We start from the raw sequence: 15,193 nt of genomic DNA, 5'->3' as shown, positions 1-15,193 counted from the left end.
TTTGCATTCTAGGGGTACTGCAGCACTCGGAATGGTAATCGAGAATCCAAACATCCTGCCAAGTAGGGGATCTGCGAGACATGTGACAAATTTTTCATCCGGTTCCTTCACATTTTTTCCCTCCATGCTGATCACACTTCTCCTTGTATTTGTCACTGCAAAATCAGTGGCCTCATTTTCAAAGCACCCCTAGGACACGTTTTAATTGCTATGTCTTCAGATTGTATTGCGTGGGTTATATTTTAGCCTGGTAGCCCTCATGCAGGGGACCATTAATTACACCTGGAGAGGCTGGCCCCTGGCAGGGAGGGTGGGCATTTGCAAATGCTGGGGCATGTCTGGGGGCAGGGGAAGTGTGAAAGGGTGTTTGCAGTTCATTGTTTTTCACAAGAAACAGGGAGAAGAATTTTGGACAGTGGATTACTATCGTAGCCTTCTATCTGGGACCTCTGGTTCTGCCCTCTCAACACAGAGAGACCATAGTGAATCGGTCAGATTTTGTCACTCTCAATGGCTTCCCACCTCATTCAGAGCAAATGTAGAACTCCTTACATTAGACAAAGGCCATGCATGGTTTGGCCCATTACTTGCCTGGCCTGGATGCCTTTCTCCATGCACTGAGTTCCTGCCATAGTGGCTTCCTTTCTGGTCCTCTAACACATGGGGCAAGGTCAGACCTCAGGGCCTTTGCACTGACTGATCCCCTTGCCTGGTGGTCTCCTCCCAAATATTTACATGAACAACATTTTATAATTCTTTTAGGTTTTCACTCAAATTTCACCCCAGGACCTTTCCCCCCCACAAATTGGCAATTTTATCTTCTTTCATTGTCTTTTTCCACCCCTACGGCACTCCTCACGTCTTTTTAAAATTTAATTAATTAGTTAATTAAACATGTTTATTTATGTAAACAAAAATTTAAACTCTACCACAGGAGGGATTTTTATCTGTTTTTGCTCATGGCTCTATTCAATCAAAAACTTGAGTCTTCGGGGCGCCTGGGTGGCTCAGTGGGTTAAGCCGCTGCCTTCGGCTCAGGTCATGATCTCAGATTGTATTGCGTGGGTTATATTTTAGCCTGGTAGCCCAGAGTCCTGGCTCAGTGGGTTAAGCCGCTGCCTTCAGCTCAGGTCATGATCTCAGATTGTATTGCGTGGGTTATATTTTAGCCTGGTAGCCCAGAGTCCTGGGATCGTGTCCCGCATCGGGCTCTCTGCTCAGCAGAGAGCCTGCTTCCCTCTCTCTCTCTCTCTGGCTGCCTCTCCTTCTACTTGTGATTTCTCTCTGTCAAATTAATAAATAAAATCTTAAAAAAAAAAAAAAACTTGAGTCTTCAAAGGTTGTTGGCTAAAGGAACAGAATGAGTTGAAATCTTGAATCGGCAGACCCACAATGAGGCAACAGGAGGAAGGTTGGATTTGGAAGTGAACGCTTCAGAGTCCCGGTGAAAACATCTTCCATTTGAACTTTGGTGTAAATGCTGCGTTGAAGTAAATTATGACTAATCTCAACCTCAGAGATTACTATTCCTTTAAAAAGACTCTTTAATCTTCCTTTATGTTTTAAAAGTACGATAGTTAATAAGGGATTCATAATCTCAGCTCTATTAACATATTGGGACAAATAATTCTTTGTTATGGGAGCTGTTCTGGGCATCATAGAATGATTGGCAGTATCGCTGGTCTCCACTTACTAGATTTGCCTGTAGCAACCGTCCTCCACCAAGCTGTAACAACCAAAAATGTCTCCAGACATCGTTTGATGTCACCTGGAGGGCAATGATTCTTGCTCCTGGTTGAGAAGCCCTGATATCAATAATTCTCATATATCTGTATTTGAATAGAGGGTTCTATTTTTTATATAATACATGTTATGGCATGGAAATCATGGGGATACCATTGCTTACGTTATCAACTCTGTAGTGTAAGCCCCGTAATGACGAGCAACATGTTATATCTGTAAATGTTAAGATAAAATTAGGAAGAAATAGAAAATGAGTAACCCCTTGTTTAAAGGCCTAGAAAATCTACACTTCAGGAGTGACTGAATGTGGAGAAGCGTGTCTCAGAAAAGAGCCTTGGTGGAATAAAAATAGTAAAGAACAAAGTGCGTACCTCCCCAATTTATCCAGGTGAAATCACACTGAAACCAACATGGCTTCGTCAAAAATTTTCCTCGTGAAAATGGAATCACAAGGAGAAAGAGGCAACGTGCAGTCCGTGAGTCGAGGGGACACAGCTCCTTATTCACTTATTTCTGCTTTAGGATGGTGTGTGACTTGTGTATGAAGACTTTAGGTAAAGGGATAGACTGGAAGTTTGTAAGCAAATTTCTGCCCCTTTTGACAAAAGAAATGATTGGTTGACTGACTGATTAAAAGGTCTACTGGTGGAGACACCTCTTTGACCCTAACTGGCGCCCTCCTGGGACATTTGTCCAGGTGGCAGTCAACCTAAGAGCCCCAAATCTCTGGAAACTACTCTCCATAAAACGATGCTTCTAGTTTGGGGGGTTGGGTATGGGGCTCATCAAATGTAAATTTTCAGAGTTACTTAAGGCATTTAGTAGATACTAACCAGACGGAACTGAAGGGATGTAACCTCAGAACTGTGGAAAATGGAAGTTTACTTTGCAACCATCTGTAGGAGGATGCCGTCCAATGATAGGCATCCTCAACCTACCCAATGATAGGTTGAAAGGAAGTGAAAAGAGAAAGACCAGCAGGAGGCAAGAACTGATAAGTGGCAGAAAATCTCAAAATTCACTTTTTTAAAAAAAATGTATTTTATTTATTTGCTAGAGAGAGAGAGAGAGCAAGTGCTAGTGAGAGAGGAGAGAGCGCAGAAACAGAAACAGAGGGAGAAGCAGACTCCCCACTGGGCAGGGAGCAGGACCCTGAGATCATCATGACCTGAGCCAAAGGCAGACGCTTAGCCTACTGAGCCACCCAGGCACCTCTGCAAAATTTACTTTTTGAAATGTTTGGGGACATTTGTTTTACATGTCACGATTATGACATGCAATACTTTTATCTCATCGGTATCATAAACATCTACATGCTGCCCAAACAACCCCCGCCCTAGTACCTTAGCCTGGTTTCTCAACTCAACATAATGAAAATCCGGAAAGCCACGCAGCCCAGCCTCCGAGTTTCACGGAGACCAGAGTCTGAGCTCCATTCATTAAGCCTCTAAACCCTGGGGTGTCAAAGGCCTGTCACTAAATAGGTCACTCAAGGCACCAAGGAAGCCAAAAAAGGAAAGAGCCCCCTAAAGGAAAGTGGCATTTAATTGGGAACCTTCAGACATCTGTCACTCTTGGTGACAAGCGCGAGGAAGGACTTCGCACATTTGTGACGCGCAGGTGGGACGGGGCGGACAGCTGGAGGCACTGGAGCCGGGTGCGGGCGAGGGTGTTCGCGGCGTGGGGAGGAAGGAGAAGCTGCTTTTGAAGTCTGGGCTCTTTCATCCCGAATATCATTTAAACAAAACAAAACAAATGTCTGAGGCCATCACTGTATCCTAAAAGGCCATCCGCTCTCCATTTAAGCGATCCTCTCTGTGAAGGCGGGCGCGCACCCACCTAAAGCACAGGTCCGCACCAAGTTAGGAAAAGAAAGGTGGTGCGGGTCCCTGCTCCAAACAAAACACGGTGTCTCCTCTCCCGGCCTCTTGGTTCAAACCCGCGTGCTGGCTCCTGCGGGGAGAGCGGCCCTGGAGACTCCAGCCTTTAATGAGCTTCCAATCAGCTCGCGAGGGAAAGGCGCGCTCCCTCCCTCGCCCAGCCCCGCGTCCTCGCCCTGCCCGCTCCGCTCATCCCTCCCCTTCTCCATTTCCCTTCCGTTCCCTCCCCGGCCGGGCGCTGCGCAGGCCCAGGCTGGAGCAGGCTCCCCGCCCGCCCGTCCCACAGCCCGCCGACCGAGCCGCCGCGCGGAGCCCCAGCCGGAGCGGGGACAGGGGAGCGGGAGCCCGGGGAGGCGCGCTCGCGGACGGAGGGCGCAGCAGGCGCGCGCGGGCAGCGGCACCGGCACCCGACCGAGCGCACAGCCTCGCCGCGTTCAACAAAGGCAGCCGGAGCGCGCGCGGCGTTTGTAACTCCAAGTAAGTGGGAAGCGGCGCGCCGCTCCGCCGCCGCCCCGGGGCCACTTTCCCTGACCCTCGCCCACCGGCCCGGGGGCAGCCGAGGATGGCGCTGCGAGTGGGAGCGGGCTGCCCGCGAAACGGATTCGCTGCGGGGGCCAACGGAGGCGTGGGGGGGCGGCGCGGAGGCGGGGGCGGGGCGGGGAGAGTCGGGTGCGGGACTCGGGGTGCGGGTAGGTGAGCGGGGGAGAGCAGCGGGGGCCATGCCCTGCGCGCCTCCGCGGGGTCCACGCCGGGGCTGCGCGCTCCGGAGGCCCTGCCGTAGGAGGTGTGTCCGCGTCTGGGGGGGGAAGCCAGAGGCAGGGAGGCGCCCCGGCAAGCGGGGCTCGGCTTCGCGTCCTTTCTCCGCGCCTCCGCCTGCACCTGGGCTTGCGGGCGGCCGCCCGTCCGCTGGCTTTTGTGGGTGCGGTGCCCGGGGGCGGGGGCGGCGGGGGCTGCGCCTCCCGGGGCCGGGGGACCTCGAGAAGCCCTCACCGAGCGGGGACACTCCTCGTCCTGCCCGCCAGCCCGGGAGGGGCTCCGGAAAGGGTCACATCCAAAGTTTAGAAAGACACACCTGAAACCCATCTCGTTTGAATGCGGACTTGAACCACCGCCCCGGACACAGGCCCTTGAACTCTGAGGCTCCCGCACAGAAAGGTGGGGTGTGTTCATTACGAAGTTGCCCGAGTCGTCGTTTCCGAGTTGATGTTTCTAAGCAACGAGCGTTTTTAAAGCAAGGAATATACCCACCTCCTTCCTTGGTTCCCATACGAAACCTAAAACTTCCCGTCCTGAACACACACACATACCTCTTTCTCCTTAACAAAAACACGCAGAACACACACCTCTCGCTGATACACACTTGGCTGTTAACTCTTTTTCTCTGTTAACAGCTGCTTTCTAAGTTTGGGGATACACTGAAAATAAATAAATAAATAAAAATAGGAGTGGCATGGGGGGAGGGGGAGAGGTGGCCGCTGAGGGAAAGTGAACTATGGGCGGGACCTCGAAGTTTCTTTTTAGCATCTTTCCTCTCGGTGGGCTGGTTGCTGTAGCCGCTTGGGAACGGTGGTGTGTGCCCGCGTGCGCCTGTGTGGGAGCCACGGGCCTGGGAGAGGACTGAGATGCTAGTCACCAAGCAGGGCTCTGGGACTAAGAACATCAGGAAGCAGTTTCATGGTCCCGGGCAAATGTGAAGTTTGATGAAACAGTAGAGCCCATTCAGCCCGGCGATCGCTGCGGACTAATTGATACGTGGAGATATTTCAAGGTATTGATAGTGAAACACAAAAGACGTGTCTCCCAGCACAAAATAAAGCATGCATTTTCCATCTTCATTATATGCCCTTTTAAGTAAATGATGCACTTTAAAGACCAAATGATTAAAAAGCACGCACAGGGAAAAAAAAAAAAAAAAAAAAAAAAAAAAAAGTACGCACAGTCCAGTTAGATTCAAAGGAAATTAGAGCGGGTATTAGCTCTCGTCCTCTTTGGGGCTGTGTGTGCCTTCAGAGTGGTGAGACTTGCACTCACTGAAACTATAGGATGCAATTTTTAAATTTTATTTTATTTAAAAACAAAACAAAAAAAACACCTCCTTCCATTACCCTGTGCTTAAGAAACTTTTGTGCTGGGAGTTCTCTAATTGTGCTTTACGTCTTCCGAAGGTGATCTCCCCCGACCCCCTTCCGTTCCCAGACACCCTTGGGGACAGTTTTCTTCCCACAAGTGAGATCTGTGAGGCGTGCCCACCTGAAGCCATCCAGGACCACAGTAGGCGCTCTCTCTGCTGGTCACGCGTGGATGCAACTGCATTGTTTTTTTTCTCTCTTTTACTTCCTTTTTTTAAGATTTATTTATTTATTTGAGAGAGAGCAAGTGCATGCAAGGGGCAGAGGGAGAGTCTTAAGCAGACTCCGCAGGGACCATAGAGTCCCATGCCAGGTTCATTTCCAGGATCCTGAGATCAGGACCTGAGCTGAAACCAAGTGGGGTTCCTGAACCAGCTGAGCCAGGCAGGCGCCCCTCACATTGTATTTTCCAAGCCAGAGTTGTGTTAATCCCCAATTATCATCCTGTTAATATATAACTTGAATCACCTGATGTTTAAATGAGGTATTATAGAGATTGAGGTTAATTTAATAGTATACAGAGTATAATATAGATTATATAATAATACATAGTTCTGTGGTTTCCTAGACCTCTTTCCAAGATATTTGGAGTAATAAATTTGCCAATTTATTGAGAGCTTCAGTGCACTTTTTTTTTTTTTTACTCTAGTAAAAAAAAGCCAGTGGCCTTGTTGAATTTTCACAGAACTTGATCATTAGAAATAACCTGAGAGAAATAAGGTCCACAAGTAGTTTAATCGCTTTTATCAATAAGATCCATCTTAGAAATGAAATATTTTAGGTTTAAATGCTTCCCCCCCCTTTGAAGATACTCTCACTTTCTCATTTAAATGACCTCTCATGTGGATTCTGATTCTCTTTTTCATATGTGGTTTATTTTTTTTTTAATTATTACTCTTCAAAATTTTCCCAGGAGACTGAGTTAAGTTGGCTTACTCAAAATGGTCTGTGTGGTTAGCTAATGGCAGATCGCAAATACCAGAAATTAGAATTCAGAATATACATTCAAGTTCTCCACTCCTGCTGTTAATATGGTGGCGTCGGTATATGGGGAACGGTCCTTGACTTCCCTACGGAAGGTAATGTTTAAACTGAGAGTACCCAGGGCAACCCGAGAACAAGCGTGGTATACACCGGAGGGCATTGAGTCTAGTTTAAGGTATGGCTTATTGTGGGGCTCTGGGGGGAGTCCAGGCTTCCCAACTGTGCCCTTCCATTGCCTGGATGCTGAATGGGGCTTCTTCAAACGGTGAAGGCTGCCGTTCTCATGAATAATCAGAACTTCTGTCTCCTCTTGGCACAAGGCCATGCCTTTGCTCTGTGGTAAAATAATATTCAGATATGGATCTTCTCTTTATGAGCTGGGCCGACTTTTTTCCATCCAGAGCCAACTGGCTGGAGTGGGATTTGGGCCACAGCCTGACTTTGGAAAGTTATTCTTCATCCCTGATATTTATGGCCAATGTAAGTTTCCATCCATCGAGCCATTTTTCCATACACTTCATGCCAGTCTTGTATGTGGCAGAGTTCTCCGGGTCTCACGATCTTTCTAGGTTGTCAAATATAACAAGCCTTTTGTTCCGCGCTGTTTTAGTATTTGGTTAAAAAAAAAGAGAGAGAGGTTAAAATGTCTGTGGTTTAAAAGAGTAGCTATACCATGACATTATCGGAGGGCATTGTGTTTATGGTAACATTGTGGATTCGATTATGTAGATCACATTCACCACAAATCCCTATTTCTTAAGCTCAGGCAAAGAATACAGTCAACAGTTGGTGCTTGAGACAGTTGGAGAAATAAAATTTTAATTTCTTCTACTGGGATTTGTTTGTTAGCCATTTCTTCACAGTAGGTTTAGGTAAAGTGCCATTTCCAAAAAAAGAAAGAAAAGAAAAGAAAAAACCCATCATAATGTGTCTCCTAAAATCAGAATTCTTAGATTCCTAAGCATCATCCTTAGTTGAAAAAAAAAAAGTATATGAATCTTGAAAGACGTTGAGTCATGGTAACTGACACTGACCCTACGCTCTTAATTCTAAGAACCATTCGACAACCAAAATGTCACTGACAAGGCAAATAGCATGCTGTATTCCTAACCTTTTGTTTTCACTTCTTCTAGCTTTAGCACTTCCCCATCCCCCTCCTCTGCTGTCATTCTCGAAGCTCCCTTCTGTTCATCCAGTGCCATCATTTCCCATTTAACAAGTCCCACGATGTCTTGCCCAATTTCTTCCCTGTATCTAGGGTGGCAAATACGCCTTCACGTATGTATGTATCCGGAAGGGTCGCCCATATCCTGGGATACTTGGAAAGCTGGACCTTTCTAGCTACGATTTTCACATTTTTCTGGCCTGGTTCATTCAAACCTGTTTTCTGGATTGTTTCCCTTCTGACTAAGACCCCGGCCAGGATCAGTTTATGCTTCCGTCACTGAGAGCAGTGTTGACTTCATTCTCCTCTTAGTTCCTGAACTTGAGTGGAGCCGGGATTACTCACCTGCATCCTCCCCATCCCGCCTCCGCAGGAGAAGATTTCTTGCTCCTCTGGTGAGTCAGTTCAACCATAATAAGCAGTTTTTATTAAATGTATGCTAGATGCCTAATACTGAGGTAGGCGATGTGATATACTCAAGAAATAAAAAAGTTTCTTTTCTCTAAGGCTTACAGTCCCACAGTTCCGTTTGTATATGGAAATGGTGCTAACTTGTGAAATCCTTTATTACAAATATATTTAAAAGAGATGCCAGACCATGAAAATCCATTTATAGCCCTGCCCCCCATCTCTGGAAAAAAAACACTTGAAAAGTCACAGGTCATTTCATCAAACAAATGACTTTTTACATTTCTTCCTTTCCCTTAATATGCAACAGCATCGTTTGCCAACACTGCTTTCTTATGATTATCTGATTATCTTTTACTGCAGCCTCCCTGACATATTAATTTTTTCCAACTTCCTTGGCCACTCCTCAGCATTTTTTTTCTTCTTTTCTCCTCAACCTCCACATGTGGACATTCATTTCTAAATACTCAGATCTCACCCCCCCCGCCCCTCCCTCTCTCTCCATATGCTTCAGTATTGATCATGACACTTTGGGTTTCTACTCCAGTCTTCATGAGAGAGTTCTCAAATCTCTCCATTCTCGGTTGCATTTTGGTGTCACACTTAAAAAAAAAAAAATTTTTTTTTTTTTTTAAATGAATACTAAAGGCAATCCTAGTTGGGGAAGGAGACTAAAGCAGAGGACTTCTTGTTATTTTATTCTTAATCCCAACAGACTTCTACACATAATGACTGACCCATTACTTGTCAGGTAGTGTGATAGGGAATACAAAAATAAATAGGCCTTCAAATAGCTTATGGGCTACTCAGTGTATGTGCGAGTACATTAAAATAACTACAACACGAGTTACAGCAAGATATGTACATACCAAGTTTTTGCCCTAAGCAGTTCCAGCAAAAAAGTGATTAAAAAATTTTTTATGAGAAAAAAGGAAGTTTAACTCAAAAAGGTTAAACGGAGAAGGTGATCATATTTATTTCAAAATTATCACTGTCTTTTGGTTATTTTATTGCCATTTATTCTGGAAGAGAAGTTGACTCTGGGTTCCTTTGTGTTTTCATTTCACATTGGCCATGTCGTGGGGCACACAGGAAATGACTGAAAGTGACATCTTAGAATTCACTCCGGGTTATTTAGAATAAATGTAATATTAAAGACTTGACACATCACCATAGATGGATTCTTCAGGAAAAGATATACCAGACATGAGATTTTGACTGTCCTTCAGGGGACTGCTATGCACGGAGGAAAAGAAAGCAAATCCTCCATGTCAGCTGTGGAATTTGGATGAAACTGAGTGAGTAGGTTGAAGGCACGGGGGGGGGGGGGGGGGGGGGGGGGGGGCGTTTCCCAGGCAAATCTGTCCTCTAGGTGGCGCTCTGATTCTGCCCTGCTCTTTTCTCCTCCCCCTCTCCATCAGCCCATCCAAGTGACTTTAACTCTTGCTTTTCCCAGCAGGGTTGACTCTGGAAAAGCTCATCTTTCCCCCGTCATAGTTACTCACCATTCTCAGGAGCTCCATCCCACCCACACCGTGCATCCAGAAAGGCAGGGGCTCTGTCTCATTCATCTCAAGAACCCTAGACTATCAAGCTCCAGACCTCTGAAAATGACCAATAATGTCTGGCAAATGAGTGAAAAAAATAAATGCCTCTGACTACCATTCTCTCTGCCTCTCATGCCCCAAAGACCTTGATGATCCGTCCTTTATATGTAATTCCTCTAAACATCACCTGGTGCCAATTTCTGATTTAAATCTGAGCACCCCCATTCTCAGCCTTGAACCTCTATAAGGAAGCCTATCCATCTCTCATTTCTTCACCTCTGTCATTTCACAGGTTATCTAAGCCTGTCAGGTCTCTGGCCCGTCTTCTAATCATACTCCTCCTTGTCCACTTCATGCCCAGAACTTGCAAGGTCTCTGATTCATGGTTGCCTCCATAATGGAGAGAGAAATCTGACTTCCTTCTTCTTTAAGAGACCGTATAATTCAAAGCTACAAGACTGCTCACTTAAAGCCTTCTTTTCATCGTAACTCCAATGCAGCTATAGAACATTTGCTTTTCAGAACTTTTTACATTTTTTTTAATATTTTTATAACAATTCCACTTAGAGCAGGATTTTTTTTTTCTTTACACTGATATAGCTAAGCTTAGAGAGGTTAAGATGACTCCAGTAAGTGCCATGAAAGTATTAAAACAAAGCTTTTGCGGTGCCTGGTGGGCTCAGTCAGTTAAGCATCTGCCTTCGGCTCAGGTCATGGTCCCAGAGTCCTGGGACCAAGCCCCAAGACATATTCCATGCTCAGCGTGAAGCCTGCTTCTCCCTCTCCCTCTGCCCGCTGCTCCCCCTGCTTGTGCTCGCTGTCTCTCTCTCTCTCTGACAAATAAATTAATCTTTAAACAAATAAAAATAAAATTTTTAAAATACCTAGTTTGGATATTTTCTTCTCTATATCATAATGCCATTTCATCCTTTGACTAATTAATTTTTATGCCCCAGTTGCCTCTTATATCAAACCTAAACTCTAAGGTATATATGATAAGAGGCTAAATAACCTGGGGTAGCGGTTCCCTGTCTTCTGTTTATGGAAATAACTAGAATCATGTCTTAGCTTCCGGGTGCCGGGGGCCCAGCCCTACAGATTCTGACTTGAGAGGTGGAATCAAGGAACGCAGACATGTGACAGGCCACCTGGGTATAGGGGACAAAGTAGGCATATTAGCCCTAACAGGCCCATATTTGAGCTCCAAGGTCAAGGAAACCAAGGTAGAAACCACAGTTCTACTTACTGCTAGCTCTGTGACTGTCAGCAGATATCATGGTTTTTCTTCAATGGCCTGACCTCTCATTTTACTGAGAACATGAATACCTCCCTTGTAGTATTGACATGACTATTAATCTAGAAAATGAACATGAAGGACTGAACCCAGAGTCTGATGGGTAGGGGGTGTTGGATGAAGACAATGAAGGCGCTAATTCCGGGGGCTCAGTGACCCTGCCCGGTGACATGACGCTCCCCATCACTTTTATTTCTCAGGCCGAGGTGGCGTCTCAGCCAGGCAGACAGGTGAGACCTGGGTGAGACCCTTCCGCTGTGCCTCGCACTCTCAGATCATTCTCTGTAAAGACAGCTCCCCAATTCCCTTCCCCTGAAAAGGAACATGCAACCTGTGGTCGTGCTTAAGGCCTGAGGTCTCCAAATCGGGCTGCTGACTTTGGCCTTCCTTGTGGCCTCCAGGAGATCACTGGGCATTCAGGGCCCCTCAGTCCAGTGCAGCCATCCCACTGCTGGCGCTGGGGATGCCCGTAAACACATTCTCCGTGATTTCGGCCGCCACCAAGGAAGCATCAGCTCTGGGTGGGAGTCCCCATGAAGCTGCAGAAACCTGATGGTTTCCCTGCAGCTCTGCCTGACATTTGGTAGGGACGGGGCATGTGTCACCTACCCTCCCGAAGCCTCAGGGGATCTTGGCTGTCAGATGGCAGGGAGGCTGGGGATGGCGTCCCTTGCTTTTGCCTTCAGTGATGAAGGTACATCGTGACAGTCTGATGTTTATAAACTGTAAAGTCATAGGCTGCGTGTGAGCGGCTCGTAATAAAATCTGCGGAACCACTTCTCCTTCCCCGATTCTGCTGCTTGTCGCTGTCATTTTCCGAGGACGCCTAGAGATTGCTAAAGGTGCCCGAAGGTCGGCTTGACTGGACAAAGTGCACAGGAGGAGAGATGTGTGAAGGGTGTGAAAATATGAAAATCTGAGACAGAGCTGGGGGATGGGGAGGAAGCAAGAAGACAATCCTAAAAAAAGGCTAAATGAAAATGGTTTTGCATTCTTTTACTAAATATTGTATTATAGTTCTTCCTGAGAGTTGTCAGGAGGACATGCCAAATTGTTCAGTCAGTTATGCTCGCTAAATTTAGGTCTTTGCGACTGAAGAGCGACACTGCGCTTACTCCGTAGCAGGTGCTCCTTACGCTGTCGCGGGCGTTTCTGTCCCCTGGAGGTCTCCGGGCAACGCAGGCTGTGGTTTAGCAGGCGCCGGGCAGACCTCTCCCACAGTGATAGCCCGGCTGCTGGCCTGGGGACCTGACTTTGAGCAGCCAGCCCCCAGGATTGGGATCCATGAACTTGAGAGAATGGGAGAAGGACCAGAACTCTCCAGGCATGACCTTTCATAGCTTAATACAAACATTGAGAGTCCTGGGCAGTAACCCTTCTTGCTGTGCACAGAAACAGCGCATGCCCATACTTCATGTCCAAATATTTACAGTGTTTGGTTTTTCATAAAAGAAATTTGCAATCACCATCTGATTTCCTGCTTGGCTCAACTGAAGACGCTTAGAGTAAGAGGCCCCCTGCCCCGCGTGTACCAGTGTCTCCTTCCAGTGTTTTCCCTGGAGAAGGGAGAAGTGATTCATGCCTTAATTTGTCTTAAAAGCGAGTGAGTGAGAAGTGTTTAGGAAACTTCCTTCTTCATATGAAAAGGATATCATATCGTTTGTTTTCTTTGTGCTAGAATATTCTCTTCTTTAGGTTTTGAGTAAGATTCTCTTTGATTGTCCCTTCCGTACTGTAACGGAAGTCGAGCAAGTGTCCTCCATCTTGGTGACTTCTGGGAAGACCCTGGGCCTCTGGAGATTCTTGCCGCAGAGCCAGGTTTTGGCAATAAGGAACATATCCCAGTACCGTTCTTGGGTAACAAAATCTTCACTCAAGCTCAAACAAGGGGAGACCACACACAATTTTAGAACAGTGTTTTCATCCTGGCCTTACTTCTTTGCTAATAATTCAGCTTTTTCTAAACCTCGCCCTGGGAGTCTTGCCCATAATAGCCAAGGGTTATCCCTGAGGTTTTGACAGATCGTGGTCTTCCTGTTGGATCCTAAGAACACTGGAGGGGTTTTAGTGGGCACGTGCCAGGAGGTCCTGTGGGGCGCCCATGGTAAGCCCAAAGTGGCTTCAAAGTAGCTTTGGGGAATTTTAGGCAAGGGTCAGTGTTGTTGTTCAAAAGATATTTTCTACCAAAAAAAAAAAAAAAAAAAGAAGAAGAAAGAAAGAAAAAATATTACCTTCTTGTGCAATATATTACAGTATTTCTGTAGGTATGGTCCAAGGCATGTAACTGAGGAAAACTCAACTGTTCTAGGAAGGAAAACAGGTAGTTGATTAGATTATTGTAATAGATTTAGGTACTTAAATTTTGAAAAAAGAGCCTGTCTTCCTATGCACACTTTAAATTTACAGCATCCATTTAACTATTAAGTTCAGTGTCTTTGGCGGTATTCAGAATCTCAGAGCACCGTGCATGTCAGACTTGTGAAAAGGTGGCTTCACTTTAATCATGGGGAAAAAAATGAAGTTTTTCATTATTGTTATTAGAAAAAGAGAAATACATACCTAAAAAAAGTCATTTTTCCTCATTCTAGAAAAATATATCTTTATGGCTTAAGATGCTCAAAATTTTAAAAACTATAAAGAAGAAAAACTCCCTTCGAGTCTTGCTCCAAATAGATGCTGCTATTAACACTCTGATACACATCCACAGCTTTCAGATCTGCTGATGGAACTGTAAGAAATAGTTGAATGAATAATTGCCTGTCTTTTACAAATCAACATTACAATTAATGCATGCTCTACTTTTAATAGCTTTACACACATTCCTGTGCATTTGTTTTTATGAATTAGGCCAATTAAGATGGAAATTCAGTGTACTTAGCTTGACATGGGGGAATCTGAGTCATTAAAAAAAGCCTAGTCCAATTGGGGAGGGTATGTGCTTTGGTGAGGGCTGTGAAGTGTGTAAACCTGGCGATTCACAGACCTGTACCCCTGGGGATAAAAATAGATGTTTATAAAAAATAAAAAATTAAAAAAAAAAGATTTTGATATACAATGTTTCAGACTTTAAAAAAAAAAAAAAAGCCTAGTCCATTACTATTACAGACTCTCCTAATAAAGTTGGAAGTAGAAAAATGAAAGCAAACAAACATAATGCCTTGAAGCAAACAAACAAAAGAAGTCTTTGTCCCAGCAAAGGATGTACTGTTTAGACGAGAACACTTAATTCCGTGGAACTTCGTGTGTTTCGTGTGTGCCAATTAAAGGTCAGGCTGAGTAAACAGTGTCTTCCATTCTGACCCCGAGGACCCTTCCAGATACATATAGGGATGGGGAGGGGGATAAAGTCTCCCCAGCGAAGCCACAGCTGCCAGGACCCATCTAACCCTGTAGCAGCTCCCAGGAGGCTAGGGGCCTTCCAGACTGCTCTGGGGCTGAGGGGCTGGACCCAGAGCCCTGCGTGTGGGTAACCTGCAGGGGCAGCAAACCTTTTGAAGCCTGTGGCTCTCTGATGCATTGGCACCCAAAGGGGAGTTGTTTATTTGCTCTGTTGTTATTTGGAATAACTAATGTACAAATGGGCTCAAGTTTAAAGGAGTCCGATCAGATTTGCGTTGGACAACCGCATCGCTGATTGGAGAGGACAGGCAACAGTTACGCGCTTTGATTGTCTCTGCCAGTACTGGGAGTCCCACCAACTTGAGCCCGAAATGATTTTTAGCCCTTTTTAAATAGAGGTTTTAGTCTGACAGTTGGGGATCACAGAGTTTGCCCTCTGATATGTGATATCTGGGAATTTGGAGATGCAACTTCAAGGCTGTCATAAATGAATTTGGTTTGGAGAAACAGATCAGAAGCAATTCAGCAGGAGTAAGTGGGTAGAGGTGGATTTCTGACCAGTTTCTCTCAAAATAGATCCGCGTTTCCAAAATCAGCCTTACTCTGGTGTCTAACGTTTTGTCCACTGATGTGCTCTTGCAGGAAGTTAAAATGACAGCGGTTAACTTCAAAGGCAGCAGAACAAACAGACAAAAGAAATGGAA

General features: G+C 45.7%; 1 protein-coding gene across 2 annotated transcripts in view; it reads left to right on the top strand.

The window, feature by feature from the left end:
• Positions 1-3,838: 3,838 nt before the first annotated feature.
• Positions 3,839-15,193, top strand: part of PTN (pleiotrophin) — a 101,544-nt gene continuing 90,189 nt past the window's right edge. The window contains exon 1 of one of the 2 annotated variants that reach the window (XM_059171952.1): positions 3,839-4,100. The gene's annotated coding sequence lies outside the window, so the exon portion shown is untranslated. The remainder of the gene's footprint in view (positions 4,101-15,193) is intronic. The other variant, XM_059171951.1, reaches the window with a different exon arrangement.

The sequence above is a fragment of the Mustela lutreola genome, chromosome 4, assembly GCF_030435805.1.
Source record: "Mustela lutreola isolate mMusLut2 chromosome 4, mMusLut2.pri, whole genome shotgun sequence".
Classification (NCBI taxonomy): domain Eukaryota; kingdom Metazoa; phylum Chordata; class Mammalia; order Carnivora; family Mustelidae; genus Mustela; species Mustela lutreola.
The sequence above is the reverse complement of the archived record's forward strand: the minus strand, read 5'-3'. Positions and strand labels throughout refer to the sequence as shown.